The following is a 16,303-nucleotide window of genomic DNA, read 5'->3' on the forward strand; positions in this document are numbered from 1 at the left end:
TTAAAAGGAAGAGTTGATGACATGGCTCCTCTATGGTCTCGTGAAAAGTTTGTTACTTGTGCTGTGCATGGTATTAGGACGGTATCCTCTCTTGGCTTTTTAGCTCTTGTATTCACTTTTTGGCGAGGAAGAGCGCTTTGCTTCCTTGACAATTATTTGAATCGTCCGTTCTGTATCTTCCGAGATGCTCAGTACAGATCCATCGGTGTCTCTCGAAGTGGATGTCGGTACAGCCCCAGAATCCCAGCTGTCCCTCAGGAGCTCTGGACAGCATGGCACTGCTCCAGATGTTGGCCTTCAGTTAAAATGGCAGACAGACAATGTTAAGCTGTTGGGGGCGGGGGGGTATGTCTGTGGTTTTGTCTCACCAATTTTTCCAAAGGGGCCTTTACATTGCCTGTAGAGAAACATTGGAGCACCTCAAGCTTTCGGTGCAGACCTTTTAACCAAGCCTAAAGAGAGAAAGTTCTTTAGGGAGTTTGACTTTATGCGGCATTATGATGTCAGGTTGTACTGTCACACTACATTAATTATCTCAATGCCGCTTAAGAGATTCTCTTGCTGTGAAGCCTGCATCGCTGAGGCGCTCCACGGCTGGCGATTGGTCTGATTTACATCTTGCTGCTCGGTGACTAGCAACGATAGGGGGAATGTTTTAACAGCCATTTACTTTTCATCACACGGTTAATTGATCCCATTCGGACAGATAATGTCTCTGTTACGCCATTACACCGACGCGAGTCGCAGACCTTTTTTTGGCTTTGTCTGTGAATTAAAGGTTTTTCTTGGCATAATCAAAGGTGCGGATTTCAGCCAGTCTAGTTGCACTGCTTGAACCTGTTTGTGGCCAGTCCTGTTTCAAGATCGGAGTGGCTTGTTGGCTTCATTGATGTGTCCTAGAAGGGATTTAAATTGGGCTTTTTTGATCCCTAAGTAAACTTGTTCACAGGCAAAGTTGTATCCTCTGTAACTACGCCTGGACAAATGGAAAAACGTTGCTGTATAGTGGAGCTCCTTCTCTTGGTTGGGCAGTTTTGAGTAGACGCTAGTGTTAAATGGAGCAGGATGTGCTACACCCACTGGCATGGAGAGTGAGATGAGCTGGGAGCTATGACGCCAGAAGACATTATTTCTGAACGGTCCAGATCTCGATGGTGAAGCTGTTCCAGTAAAACAGTGGTGACCAGCGTGCAAGAGGCCAAAACCACTGCTATGCAGGGAGTACACAAGCCGCCTTCTCTGCAATCATTTGTTAGTCTCAGGGGCCTTGAGGCACAGATGGTTTGGGGGTCTTTGCTTGCAGAAAGTTTACTGAAAAATCGAAGTAGCAGAAAACTAAGGTTTCTGCTACGTGAAAATTAAGAGAAGAAAACCAAGGGGAAAATGAAAGCTGACAGCATATTGATAGTTACACCAAGACACTCTTCCTGAACGAGCCAACATGGCTAGCACCAGCGATAAAGGCTGCACAGCAGATGCTTTTTAAAGCCTAACGTAGTGGTTAGCTTCTGTAGACAAAAGGATGTCCCACATGTCAACCCGGACGTGAGAGGTGACAGTCTTTTCCTGTATTGTTTAAATGTGCATTGGGATGAGTGAGTAAGTAATGAAACAGCCTGCCTTGGGAATTGGGGGAGAGGATGAAATCACGGAGAGCAAACCTTTAGAAAAATGTGTTTTTAAACTGTCTGTTCCAGGGGCAGAGTCCTTCCTCCCCCACAAACTTGGCAAAGGGGTTGGGAGAGTTCACGCGAGAGCGCAAGGCCTGACCTACGCTCCAATCTCCGCACGCCAGATGACCCTGGCCTCGTGCCCCGTGGCTGGTCTGGAAATCGGCAGGCAAGGGAGCTCAAGTCATAAATGTTGCCTCTCTCGGGCGCGGGAGTCGTGTAGCCCAACTGGAAACTTCCCGAGCACGAGTTTCGCAAGCTCGTGGCTTGCCGATGAAGTTGTAATTTCGAGGCAGAGTTTGCGGTGGGGGAGGGTGAGCCGGCCGGCGGCTCTCGCTGAGCTCACGGGAAGTCAGAACAATGGGAGGAAGGAATCTGAGTGTGTCGCCACATTAACACCTCGGAGGGTCTGCGAAGGGAAATCTCTCCAGGCCCTGTTTTCCAGGCCGAGTAACAATGTTTTGCTTCGTTTCCGTGGTTGGAGAGTTTAGTTCCCGAGCTGACATGCAATCGTGCACAGCAGATTGATCTTTCCTCGGACCCAAAGCTTTGCTGCAGGGTCGTGCATCATTGCACTTCCCTTCAGGTTCAAAAAATTGAACAGTAATGGGGTCTGGTCTCGCTGCAGGTAGGAAGCGTCCAAGATCACACTGCTGCTGCCCTTGATGTGCTCAGGAGAAGCCAGGGAAGAGAGTCCTTTTGGGAAAGGACGTGGGGTTTTTCATTTTGGTGTTGACGTGTGCTGTCAACGGACAGCCTCAAAACAATGCCTCATCTCCGCATCGGAGGTGACGCAGGTGAAAATCTGTGTGGGGCCGGCCTTTAGAGACATGCAGCGATGCCCCAGCTCTGTTTTCTTGGAACTGTGTATGCGTGCAGAGCTAATCTTTCACAGGTTTTGATGGCTGGGGAGCTGGAGAAGCAATTCCTGTGCATCTGTCCAGAAGAGAAAAATACACGCAGATACTACGTCTTAGTGTTGTGCAAGGGCGCTCAACCGCTGGCCCATGGGCCAGATTTGGCCGGTGGCACCACCCTCCTGCTGCCAAATCTCTGGACCCACGAGGAACCCTGAGCCCCATGCACCGGATCCGGTGCCCAATCCCAGGGGGCAGTGCCAGGGCCCAGTCTGGCCCCTAGGTGAGACCCGTGCCACTCATTTGGCCCACAGCGCCAAAAAGTTGAGCACCACTGGTGTAGTGTTTGTATAAACACAGTGGTAAAAGGGGTGCAGAGTAGGTGCATGCTTGGAGCACCCATCCAGACTGCTAATGCAACCTTTTAGGGTGGGCCCTGCTAGCCCACTATGCAGAGCTGGAGTAATCCTGGTCAAGGAGAGTTATTGAAACCTGTGGCCTCCAGGCACCAAGCAGGGTGATTCAGAAGTAGATTTATACCTGAGACTTTCCAGAGTATGTTCTTCCAGCAAACGCTCACCGTGTTTGCTCCATCCGAGAGCATGCTGCAAACAAAAGCTGGGAGGACCGGGGTGCTGCTTCCTCACACTTGTGCACCTTGTCCATTTGAAACCCTCCCTTGCCCATGTCACCACGAGGTTTGAGGGAGATGAATGGGAGAGCAGGTTTTTCTGAGTTAATTTATCCAGCTGAAAAGCTGGGGTGCACTCGCCCAAAGGAAGCCTTCTTTACCATCGCAGTATCTTGGTAGGAGGCACCGAGGGAGTTTTTGCAATGAAGGTCTGATGTTGCCAGAGTTGCTTTTTTGCAAGGGTCTTGCTGTTTTTCTGCAGTGATCTGAGAAGGAATAGCATTTGGGGACAGAAAGGAGCAGGCTTTCCTGCTTTACAGAAGGACACAGCAGCTTACTTAAAGCATTGTGGCTTTAGGGGGATGCCAAAGTATGGGGTGCACCCCCTTGGTGGGGGGCATGACCAAAGGGCAAGCCAGAAAGGCCACGGCAATTGGCAGTGAGGGGATGCGGTAGTGGCCACATCACAAGCAGCTGCTGAAGTAGGGGTGAGAGGGGCTACTTCACTTTTTCCCAAAGTTGGGGAAACACTGGTTTAATGAGTCTCAAGCCAGCTGATTAACTTGGGCTATCCCTAGAGTATGATCGCACCGCAAAGAAAGCAGGTTGTCAACTTAGATCAAAATAGTATTGGATCTTGGAGCTTGGAGCTTGGCTTTTTGCTTGGGTGAGTCCCGGACTGCCGGCTAGGCTGAAATGGAGCTGGCACCCCGAGTAAACCGCCAGGTTGCCATTTGAACTTGGGGTGCCATGCCAATTCAAGAAGACCCTGTTTGTTTTTGGAGTGTACGTACCCCGCGGATACATCATTATATTGTCTCTAGCGCTTGAGCTTTCTGCAGAGAGCAAATCTGGAGGTGGTGATTCAGTCCCATCTAACTGGTTCCAGCGCTGTCCGGATCCGGATCACCCTGGCGCAACTGTATTGCAGGAGCGCACCGGGCGTCATTCTGCCGTAGAGGAAGTCAGGCTGAGTCAGTGCAGGTAAACTCGCATAAGCCCTTCTGTGAGGTCGAGTAGTTTTATTCTTCCTGTATAAGATTTTGTAGCCTGTACATGCTCTTTCTGCATGCACAGAAACTTTCTGACGTGATGGCAAGCAACGCTGGCCAGTGGTAGTTGCAAGCATGACTTGATTTGGGGCATTTTTTCCTCTCCTTTTTCTGCTCTCAGTTCCATTAGACAGCACTTTCCGTGCTAATAAGGACTAAACTCAAATGAAGGTTTCCGCTAAGTGTAGCGGCTTCCCCCTTTAAGCATGGCAGGCATGAGCTGGACCAGACCTGAAATGTGGAAACATCATCCAGTACCTACTTTTTTGTGCCTGTTTGGGTGCCTTCTGGAATAACAGGATCCTGTATTTCAATCTCCCTACTCCCTCCCTCCCTCCCAGCAATAGGAAAGGAGTTGCTATGCTTTGAATAATGTAGCCTGTGGCTTCTTTATTCTAGCCAAAAGGCACCAGGCCCTCCTTGTAAGACTGTAAAAGATGGGTCATTGCTTAACGATAGTAATGCTGTCTAGGAGGTCCAGGCACGAGCCAACATTTTGTTAGGACAGGCACTGATGAACAAAGATGGGCTCTGCCCCGAGGATCTTGCCCTGGGCTGAAGAGGAATTGTGGATTTTCCCAGGAAGTGGCCTGAGCAGAGACAGGTTGGCCTCCGGTTCGCACCGCGCAATCCTCTCCCCCCGCTTTACCGTGCTCCAAACCGCAACCGTTTTTCAAAGTTTGTCCAACCGGTGTTATCCTGGTGATTCTCAACCGGAGAGCCATGAGGTCCTTTTAAGAGACAATATTAGCAGTGTTAGCTGTGCAGGCACCTACACGTGATTCCCGGGATAAACCCAGAGATTTCAACTAGGAATCCAGAGCGTCAGAAACGTCCTGGCCTGCTGCGATCTTGCCGAGTTCTTTGCCACATGAGAACTGTTCTCTTATTTTTCTGTAGTCAAAAAACCAGGAAGAGCTAAGAGTTAGCCGAGGGGTGCCAGGCGTATAAAAAAGATGGTGAGAACCACCGGTGTAGCGTCGTGCCTATGGACGGTGCTGGCCGCTTTGTCTTGGGCTTTGCTCTTTTACTTCTGCGACCTTGAGCCAGTCTCTTACTTTCTCTCTGGTTTTTGATTTGATCCGCAAAGTAGAGAACACTTTTGTTTTGAAGCATTGAAACCCTCGCTTGAAAAATGTTACCAAAATAACCTTTTACTCCTTTTGGCACAATAAAAGCGATGCTTGAAAGCAAAGAACTACTTATCTTTCCTAAGTAGCGTTCCAGTGCGGTTTTGCATATTGAGAGACATGTCTGTCTGTCCGTCTGTCTTATGGGAAAGATTAGAATAGAAATTAGGCAAGCTGCTTTCTCTTTCAGCACGGCACTGAGAAGGGAGCCCAGAAGTCATGTCTGAGTGAGTCTGAAGAATTGTGTCCCAAAGGGAACCTACGAGAGCATCTCATTTGTTGATATAATAATAACTAAGATGATTGCCTTCAAATTGGTCCCGATTCAAGTAGTGGAAGGAGAGGCAAGGAGTTGTCCAGACCAAGAACGGGCTCCAGGGGACTTGCACGGAGAAACCAACAGCCCATAAGTGTGTTGCTATTCCAGATCTTGCCCGATCTGCATTTCAGGGCGGTAAATACTTAGCGCCTCTACCCCCAGGTGCATACGTAGGCCCGACCCTTCCTTGAACACAGTGGCAGCGGTAGCAAAGGAGCATCTACAAGCCGGGGCCTGTTCATGCCTGGCACAAGCAACTGAGCTTTATCTGTGCACTTGCACTTGACTGACCATTTAAATCCTTATTGGGGCATAACATGCCCGGGGAAAATCTCTGTGCTGCAGAGACACCTCCTCCGTCTTGCCCCACTTGGATGAAAGCACGGAGATCAGAGTGCCCGGGGGTAGTTTGAAGGAGAGTAGGCAGAAGGGCAGGTAGTGGAGACAAAGGTTTAATTAAAGGCAGTCGTGGTCCCATACCGTGCCCTGCAAGGCCAAACAGCCTGGGCCCTGGTTTCCACAAAGACCCTGTTCCTGACCATCGTTACCCCAGGGGGAGAGCAGGAAGCTGCCGGAGAAATCTTTTCATCTCAAGAAATTCACTATCTCCTTCCTGCCAAGGAAGCCCGTCGTAAAGGACGGGGGCCAAAACATCTGCTCCATGGTGGTTTAAAGTTACTGGCTGAATCATTATATTCAAGCCAGCAATAGCCAGCTGCAACAAAGGGCTTTCCACCTTTTTTGCTCCCCCCAGCTTCTCAGTGATGGAGAAATTACTGCAGTAAAGCAGAGGGGAGAGAGAGAGAGGAATGCTCAGGCTGCCGTGCCGGCTGCCCAAATGAGCTTTGCGAGGGCTCGGTGAGCACGAGAGGAGTTAAGCTATGTGCAGGGAAATGCCAAGGGCAAGAGCCCCAGTTGACCCCCCTGCCGCTGGTCTGCCACTTGTCAGTCGTGACACGCGTACAGGTCTCGAGGCCCGGCTGGGTGGGACCTTCGGGGTGGGCTTCCTGCCACCTCTTTGCAAACTTGGTGGACGAAACGGGAACAGTCGGACCATATTGGGATAAATGTGAACGTTCGCCCAGATCCCAAGCAGCCACGGCCCTTTGCTTTTGCAATAAGCCCTAGGGGCAGGTTATTTGAAGCCAGAGTTTCTCAATTTACAGGGCTTTGCAACTTGGGCAACGTTTGCTTTTCATGCCAATAAAGTTTGAACTTGAGCGTGTGCATGTGAGAGAGAAATCCCTAGACGGCAGTCGTTCACAAGGCACTTCCATTTGATCTCGCAGGGAGCGGGTAGGGTCGCCGGGGCCTCGGAGATCGCTGGTGCCTGGAGCACCCTCTTTGTAGGATTCCCACGAGGGCTGATGATGCAGTCGGAGGGGGTAAAACCATAAACAGTGTTAGTCATCGTTCCATTCAGATGCTGCTCTCTCTTAATCCCTTTCAGCTCTCCCCTTTGTCCCGTGTAAAAGGAGAGAGGCTACGGATTTGGCAGCTATCAAGCACAACCTCCCTCCCTCGCCCAACAAGCTCTGTCCACCCACACTCGAGCGTGCACAAAATATACCACAGCCCCTCCCTTCGGGCAAGAGAATGGCTGCTCACTTCATTGTTCTTTGTCTTCTTCTCTTAACCTTTTGAGTGGGAGACTGCCTCATTGTCATTAGCAGATATACCAGCATTGCTAATAACGAGCCCTCGTGTAGTGCTTTCCATTTTCAATGAGCTTTGCAGAAATTCAGTAGCTAGCGTGCGGGGTGCTCAAATCAATCGGTTGGAGTAGCTGTGTTTTCAAACACCGGGAAGCTGAGGCTCGTAAAGGTTAAGCGCTTCCCCACCCGCGGCAAGGATAGGCCTGACTTCTGATCTCGAGGCTGGCTTTCTTGGGCCTGCACACCAGAGGTTCTTGCTCTGGGTACATCTGCCACCCGTGGACTGAGAGCCACTGTTGTAGGGGACAGCATTTGGATAAAACGATGGTGCAGGGGAACTAATCCGTGATAACTATGCAGATTGCAATTGTGAAGGTAGCTGGCCTGGAACAGCTGTTTTACATGTGGTATGTGAGGTCTTTGGGGACCACTGCCCAAAACCATGCTGCTTTCCAGAGAGAGAAGGGCTCTCTTCCAAGCTTGGGAGCGCGTGGATTTTGGTACCCAAAGCCATCGGGTGCCTCGATCGAGGGTAAACCATGCCTGACAGCCACAGGGTAAGAGTCGCAGTGCTGCCGTCTACGGGTCTTCCAAGCCTCCCGGTGGGCCACTGGAATTGCCCCCAAAAGTAGTTCACTCGCCTTCATAGCCAGAAAGTGCAGTTGTCAAAACTCCTGCTTGAAAAGCGGGGCTTTTGAGTAGAGGTCCCGTTGTAGCAAGATGGTTTGAAAGGCATTCAGTGGCAAAGAGAAGGCCAGCCTGGACACAGGAGGTGCTCTGAGTGACACTGTGAAACAGCATTTCAAGGGCTTCACTTCCAGGATGGCTGCACTATGGCATTTCATCCCTTAACTTGTCTGTGCTGCAGTCGTCTGTGGCATTCGTGGACTCAACTTCTAGGGCAGTAGGCAAAGTGCTTCCCCAGCTCCCAAGGGATGATCTCTTGCTCTGCTCTTCTCTAAAGGACTTCAAGCCGCAGGTAATCCAAAGCGGGGGGTATCCTGTAGACCAGCAGAGGCCCACTTTTTTGGCCGGCATGCCATAAATTGAGCCCCATGCCCTCCTCAAGTGCCACTCCAGTCCCCTTCCCCTGCCCGATCATCTGCTCTGCCTTTCTACTCTCTGTCCCCTCCCCATTATGCCACATGCCACGCACACAAGCTGCCCACGCCACTGGTGGGATGGCCACCCCGGCTTTCGATCTTTGCGCGCTGGGTCGAGACATCCTCTAGCATACTTTGGAAAGGAAAGTCCGCTCTTGTTTCAGGACTGCAAGCCTGAACTTGAGGAATGCCAACAAATTTGTTGGAGGATGAGTCAAAATACTTAAGCTGTGTACCCAGTGTATTATTTTTGAAGCAGCGCATTAGCGACAACCGCCCAGTCTATTAACACGCTTCTGCGCTTGCAGACAATGTCCCCAGAGCCCAACCCCAGATTCCCTTCCTGTGCAAAGTCTCCTGGACTGTTTTGATGGTAGTCCAGCACCTGACAGTCTGGCCGAAACCCAGCATAACTTTCCACTCAAGCCACGGTGTGCTTTGCTGGCCGTGGCTTTGGGATGTGGGTGGAAAGGGGGAGGTGGATTTCCTGCGCGAGTGTCCCGTCTGAATGTGGCATCTTTAATGGAGTGGGGAGGGGGACAATCTGTCACTTGTTCTCCTGCTTTGGCTGATCTCGCGGTCCAGCTGGTGGTATTTTTAACCCTTATGTGGCCCCCAAAGAATGTCTGTGGCTCCTTCCAGTCGTCCAGCTCTGAGCAGCTGGGTGGGGATGGGATAGGAGGGAGATGTGGGTGTGGGGAGGGCAGTGTTTTCTCCTTGTTTGAGCCCTTTCCAGACCTGCTTAAAGTATCCCTGGCTTGTATTTTGAGCATCAGCAACACAAGCAAAAGTGCCTCCTCTCCCACAGCTGTTAAATGGTCTTAAAGGCACAATGTCCCCTGTTGAGGGAAGGGATGTTTGATCTGGGAACACAGCAAAGCTTAGGTGAGCATGGTGCGTTTCAGCTTGCAAACCGTGGTAGGGAAGAGCAGGTCTGGGGGTGACACATCCTTGGTAGTCTCTAGGAGATGACTGTGGAGGGGACTAATCCCGGCGGGAGCAAGATGCCAGGGCATAGCTGGAAAAAGCTAGAGGGATTGAGTGTCGTCGCTCAGCCGTACTCCTGATTTGTTAATCGGAGAGTACAGTAAATAAATCTGTTCCCAGGGACACGCGCACTCGAGCCTGAGTGGCATTCAGTGTTCTCGTTCCTTGAAAATAATTGTCTCTGGCACAGAGGAATTGCAGACAGGTACCCAGACAATTGTAGATACCCACGGGCAACAGAACGGCCTTGCCATTGTTCATCTAAAAGAAACTGAGGAGCGGTGACCTTGACCTGTCAGTGGGAACTCAAAAGCATTTTGGTCTCACTTGAGCAGAACCGCACCTATCGGCAAAAGCCGAGGACAAGAGTAAATTGAAGTGAAAGCTGCCGAGGGAGACAGTCAAATCGGACGGAGGTTGTTTTATCATAAAACAACAGGCCGGTAATGAAACAAGTCCCTTTTGGGAGTCAGCTCAGGTCACTCTCCCAATCCACCCACTCACGCTAGCACTAATGGTTTTGCCAGGCCCCAGCTGTCCTTGCTGGGCAAGCACTGCCATAGGAATGTCTCCCTTGTAAAGGAGTATCCTTAACCTGGTGGTATGGATACTTTGGCATGAAATACTCTGCGTGCGTGGTTCACCACTCATCCAGGAGATGCTAAAAATACCAGCCTCCTCCAATACCAGGAAGGCTGGGTTCTTTGCGAAGGACGAGAGGGGACGTAGTTAGTTTAAAACTGGCAGAGTGGATCAGGAAGATGAACTCGGCCCCGGTCGGGGTTTGGATGCCGTTGGTCTTGCAGGTGCGCTGCCTCATTTTTATCCAGGGCTATGCCCTTGCATAAAGCATATGATCAAGCATATACCCGTATTCAGGCATGCGTGTGCCCCTGGGTCTTCTCATGCAGTCAGTGCGCTCTTCAAGGTGATAAAAAAGAAAGCCTAGGCGTACCTTGCCTCCTGGGTGAGGGAATGACTGTACCCATTTGACTGGCTACGGTGTAAGAAAGGGTCGTAGAGCAACTTGTAATATTTTAGGTTAGTCATCCCTGGCATTTAATGAGCAGCCATCAACTCTACTGCCTAACTATAGAAAAGTGAGTGCTTTATTTGAAATTCTTCCATCCTCGATGATTATATAGTTACCTTGCTTCCTGAAGTGACTCCCGAAAGTCACTGGTGGCTGAGAGCGGTTTATTATTCACTCCATCCCTGCTGTCTGCCATCACTGACTCACCGGATGGCTGGGTACGTGGCTTACCTTCTCTGCACCTTCTCACTCCTGGTTTAGCCATTGGGGACCTGCCTACCTGAATGCCAAGGCTCTGGACCAAGTGCTGGGATATCTCCAGGTTGGAGCTGTTCAGGTGCAAAGTAGTAGCGCTGTGGTTGCAAACAGGAGGCGCGCCAGATGGGTATCTGTGATGTAGAGCCCTGTAAAGCGCATTTGTACAAACGGGACGCTTCCCCGCTGCTCGGCCATTGCCCGCTGTGCCGTGCCACGCCACGCTTACACCCTCCTGCCTCTCTCCTGGTGTGAAAATCAGTCAGCTGTTGCTGCTGGGCTGCGTCCTGCAGGGCATGCGCTGGAACGGCATCAGCAGCCGGGAGGAGCGCAGGTAGATCAGAGGGGGCCGAGGTCTCAGCGTTTCATCAGACAGACCAGATCTCGGCTCAGGCTTAAAGGCAGCATATGCTCTTTGGAACAAAGGGATTGTCTGTTAGCAATTTGTGGGAAACTAAGCAGTTCTCTACCAAAAAATGGCATTTCACTGATTTTTTTGGTTTTGTTTTAAATAAGCTGTAGAGAGATACCATCCTGGCAGGTGGATTTACCTTGAACTTGCCATCTCAAATAGGTTTATTCTTGGCTGGTTTCCGGATGTCTCTTCCACCTCCTTGTGTGGGTGGAAGCTCAGCCGTGCATTCTGGGAGCTCGGAGTCTCACAATGATTAAGCACAAGAGTGCCGTGGTATTTGGCGAGTTAGACTGTGTTTAATCGGTGGTATAATGTGTGGGCTGTAGGCTTCATTTTTTTTTTTTTAAAGGAAGAATTGAACCAAGGTCTGTATTAGCTGCCCTGCAGCTAAATAGTTAAGACAGCTTGAACGCTTCTGGAGGAAACGGGTTGCTGCTCAGCAATGCAGGCTCCAGCACAGGTACCTTGGAAAGGACCCGGTGCCTTATATAAGCGGACCTAGCTCGCCGGCTAGGGAGAGGCCGTAGGCTAGCTGAGCCCTGACATGAAATCAGTTTGAAGTCAGCCGTAAGCCAGGCAGATAAAAGAATAACCTCCAGAGCACGGTTGGATGGGATTATCCCACGAGTTTTTTGTCTAGAACATGCTTTGAGCCCAGGGTTTAGCCACTCTGTGCTGCTAACCTTGCAAGACACAGAAATGTCGATTTGAAAGATATTTTTTTTTTTTTTAGGGGGAGGGGGAACTGAATCTAGGAGGAGAAGAAGCATTGAAACAGAGATAAAGAAATCCTGCCGACCCTAGAGTGACGGGAGCAAGGCTTTAAAAAGGAAATATTTCCCCCCGTAAAATTGTCATAGCATAACATAGGAGTGTGGAAAGGCAGAGTTTAAATTAGGGTGAGATTTTTTTTTCATTATGAATAGTCTTGACGTGTATCCTGGGCCTCACAGCTCTCTGGAAGGCCCGTTCCCCAGGACGGCTGGGTGGACGCCTGTTTGCATTCCCCGCCGGGATTCAGCTGATTTGAGGCCGGCTTCTCTTGGCTGATGGATTTCCAGATCAGGCTCCGTCCCCACGCAGGTCGGGGGAGGCGTGCCCGAAAAAGCATTTCAGAAAGACGGGCAGCTACCGACACGGTATTGGGAGGAAAGTTGGATTGCGTTCCCCTTGTCTTGCTTCCTCCCAAGTTCCTTCGGCCAAAATGCCCTTTCTTCCTTGTCTTCTTCCAGTCCTGCGGGTCTTATTGGGAACTCAGCACACCTGCAAAAGGTCTCACCCAAGATCACTGGGACTGTGACAGGGAGGGAACTGGCCTCGGGTCCCCCCAGGTCTCAGACAGGCGTCCCAGTCATCGGCTCTGTCCATCAGTCCACTCGTCTGTGCCCCCGACTGTGTCGGAAATGGAGGGGCTGGGGCGGGTGAGCGTCTGCAGAGCGCGGAGCATTTGGCTCCCCCCGATCTGGCCATCAAGTGAGCGAAGAAGCAGCAGCTGACACTGGAAAGGGCTCGAGCGGGCATGGAGGGCGAGGGGGAGCTGGCGAGAGAAAAGCACTCCAATTGCACCTGGATTGTCTCGGTAGTGTCCTGCAGCTTAGAGGATCCTGAGCCGGTCCGCGGGTCTCCAGGTGATCTGCAGAGAACTGGCCGCTCTCGCAACACAGATGCCTTGTTTCCCCTCTGCTAGATTGCATGAAAAGAAAGCTAAAAATATATTGGGTCGCCTAATAAGACTTTTCCTCGTAAGCAATTTCTGTGGTTGCTGGCGGGATGTTTTGCAGTTGTAAATAGGGTGATGTAACGCAGGCGGTTGTGAATGGGAGGGCAGGTGGCCCACAAGACGGCCACGCTCTGGAGAAACAGCCGACGCCAGAAATGTTGGCGGGCCCCAGACCCGGGGAGGCCCGCACGCAGGAGCTCCCACTTCCCGGGGGTCTCTTGGCACGGCTCTTTGTAACTCAGCTGCTTTTAAGTCTGAAGAAGCCTCAGAATGCATTTTAGCAGAGGGAATTCATTATTAGCAAATTATAACATTATACGGCATGGTGAGTATGCATGATGCTCCGTAGCCATAGGAGTGTCGCAGTTAATTAATCTGGTTGGGACAAAGCACAGAACAACAATAGGATACGTGGGGAATCGTGGCAAGGGGTAGAGAATAAGGAGGAGGCAGGCGAATGGGGATAGTTCTGCTATCTGTCCAGCATTGCGTGCCTAGATATCAGACCGTAATTCATATTTTTAAATGGAGAGGAGTTTGAGGAAAGAGGCAAGTGGAAGACCGAACCTAGTGGAGAGAGAGCTTGACAGAACCAGGCGGTCAAATATCAATGAGGAAAGATTAGGAAGATTTTTGCAAGACGGGAGGCAGGGAATGGAAAGGGCAGAGGCATTGGGGGTGGCGAAGCTGCAGAGCGTCTTGGAGAGGCCAACAAGGAAAGTTTGAGGGAGAATTAGGTGTAAGATAAGCCCATCGCGCACATCCTTGGGTGCTGCCCAGTCCTTGAATTCTGGCAGTGCCCTGTAGCAAAGGCCTATCCAGGCACACTGAGAGCTGGCATCTCGTTGGGTGCCCTGGTGTAGAGCGCAGGCAGAAGACAGCTAAAATATGCCCCATCTGGCTGTCCTTCGCAGGCAGGATTCCTGAAGGCAGAGCTGGCATCTCATCGTGCGCAAGGAATTTGCAAACCAGCGAGCGTCTTCCTCGTAGTCCAGCGAGGGGGAACCGACCTTGCATTTGGCTCGAGCGCGGGATCACGGCAGGGCGGGTAAAAGGAGATTCACTCGTGAAACGAGGACTGCGTTCTCAGGGGGGTTCCTCCTCCCGTGCTCTTTCCCCTGAATACCAAACTGTAGGTCCCAAGTAGCTGAGAAATGAACAGACTTTTCTACTTTTTATTTTTGAGCTCTGGGGAGGAGGATCTGGAAGTGCTATCAGGCGTTTATTTCAGTAACAGATTGCCGCTGGCAGGCCTCCACATACCAGAGCCATCTGAAAGGATGAAAACTCAGACAGAGGACCCCGGGCTCACCCCTCTCTCCACGCCCCATGTCACAAAGAAAATGCGCGTGGAGCCCTTGGAGCTGGGCGCTCCTGCCTGTAGGTGACGACTCCAGCTATAGGCTCGCCCCCGGCCGTCGGTCAGTCTGGAACCACGCTAGGCTTTGATTTTTTTTCTTTTTGGTCTCGATCAGACCGATCGGAACAAATAACATCCCGCCTTCTGACCGCGGTGGCGGGCCAGGGGCAGTTGGTTTCCACGTTGGCCGACCTGCCTCGATGCGCGCGCGCTTCTGAACCGGTTTTGGGGACTGGGGGGGGATGCAGGGAGTAGACTGACCTGCTCTTGGCACTCGGCTCGGTGAGGAAATAGGAAAAGAATTTCTGACTGCGAAGCTGGCAGTTCCACATCGAGATCATTCTTCGTAGTGGAACAAAAAGCCTCAGCGCCCCCAGCCTGGATTCCTGGCATTCCTCTTGCCGAAGGGGCCCTGGAGCGCTTAACGGTCCTGCTTGGAGAGAGCTGGAACGGTGAAGGTGGTGGTGGTGCAGTGGGGGAGTGGTGAAACAATGGGGCCTGCTTTTTTCATGTTGGTTCAGCTGTGTCGAATTATTAAAGTAAGGCTAGACCTGTTCTCTCCCCTGCACAGTAAAAATCTGTGCTTTTGCACCGAGCCAGAGAGGAGTTAAAAAGGTTTTAGAACTTGCAAAAAGAAGAGCGGGGGAAAAAAAAGGCAGACTGCTGGCCCGCGAAGCTGGGTCCAGTGTCTTGTGCCAGCCACGATAACCCGCTGCATGTCTGTACCAGAGGAGCAATGTTTCTGAGTGGGAAGTATTGCTCAAGATAGACTGTGCCTTGGAAAGGCAGTCTCGGGTGGTCCGTTCGATTCCCGTCACTTGAAGCGAGGATGCTTTGGCTCTGTACCTAGCTCAGATGTGTTTGGTTCTTGGGGCTGGTCCTGAGCGTCCACCCCAGATGGCTCTCGTCACCGCCTGGTTCTGGGGCGCTGCGTGGGCGATTTAACCGGTGCCAGACTTAACCTGGCGGCTTCATTTTTCAGAAGGGAAGCCGTATCCGGGGGGTACTTGAGTGCTGCAGTTGCCATTCGCTGTCGTTTCGCTTTTCAGGTGCAGGATGTTGCGCTCAGGTTTGTTTCTGATTCTAGGGGTGGATTTTACGTGCGACTGCCAGCAAAGAGGGGTCGGCAGCATGGCAGAGCAGAGATGCGTTTTGAGGCGCAGCCCTGGGACTCGGGAGGTCTGTGTTCGATTCACAGCCGTGCCACAGGCTTCCTCTCTGACCTTGGCCAAGTCTAAAGGCTTTCAAAGACACCGAGCCCCTGCCGCTCTCTCTGATGTCAGGTTGTTGTGGGTGCGCAGCGCTTCTGAAAGTCCAGCCTTTAATCTCCCTTGTAAAACAGAGCTCGGTTCCCGGGGCACGGGGAGGAGAGGGGAGTGTGCGCGAAGCTCCGACACGCTAGCGATGGGCACTGCGGAAGCACGTGGCAAGGGGCCGATCTGTATTCAAATAGACTTTAGAAGCATTTTTGCTATAAATATCAACGGGTTTGTATTTTTGGGCCTTTTGGTAGTTCATCTGGAAGGCGCAGCAGGATGTTGGTCTTGCAGGGCACTATTCTGCACTGGGTCGGTCGTCCCTTGGAGAGGCTGGCGGCTGAGACGTCTGTGCCCAGCACCTCTGTAGCAAGACCTGCCAGGAGACTGCTTTAAATGTGCCCTATTTAGCCGCTGTAAATCGAACCCGTGGAGGGGAGAGGGTGGCGTGCTAAGTCGGCATGTGGTGCCCGGGGCCTGGGAGCGGTGGCTGCCCAGGGGGAAAAACCCGTCTCTGGTCTCGAGGCGGGGGAGAATCGCAAATCCTACGATGACTTTTTTTTTTTAACCGATTGCTCAGCCTGGCAAACGCGACGAGTTCAGACCCGCTTCCGCAGCAGCGTTGGCGAGGCTGGCCGGAGGCCGCAAAGGGTGATGCCACTCTGACCGCTGCCCCTCGCGCGCCAGCCGGCGGCGGGGGGGAGCGGGGCGCCAGAAGCCCGCCGAAGCGGGGGCCCGGCTCGCCCCCGCCCTGGCACCCGCGCAGGGGCAGCTATTGTTGCGGCGGCGCGCGCCCCCTTTCCGGGGGGGTGCCGGGGCCGGGGCGTTGCTTCCTTTTGTCGGGGGATTTGCACCGTGCC

General features: G+C 51.9%; 1 protein-coding gene across 18 annotated transcripts in view; it reads left to right on the forward strand.

Annotated features, from left to right (window-relative positions):
• Positions 1-16,303, forward strand: part of MACF1 (microtubule-actin crosslinking factor 1) — a 194,524-nt gene that overhangs the window by 121,547 nt on the left and 56,674 nt on the right. The window lies entirely within an intron of this gene.

The sequence above is a fragment of the Crocodylus porosus genome, unplaced genomic scaffold, assembly GCF_001723895.1.
Source record: "Crocodylus porosus isolate Cpor-Errol unplaced genomic scaffold, CroPor_comp1, whole genome shotgun sequence".
In the NCBI taxonomy this organism is placed as follows: domain Eukaryota; kingdom Metazoa; phylum Chordata; order Crocodylia; family Crocodylidae; genus Crocodylus; species Crocodylus porosus.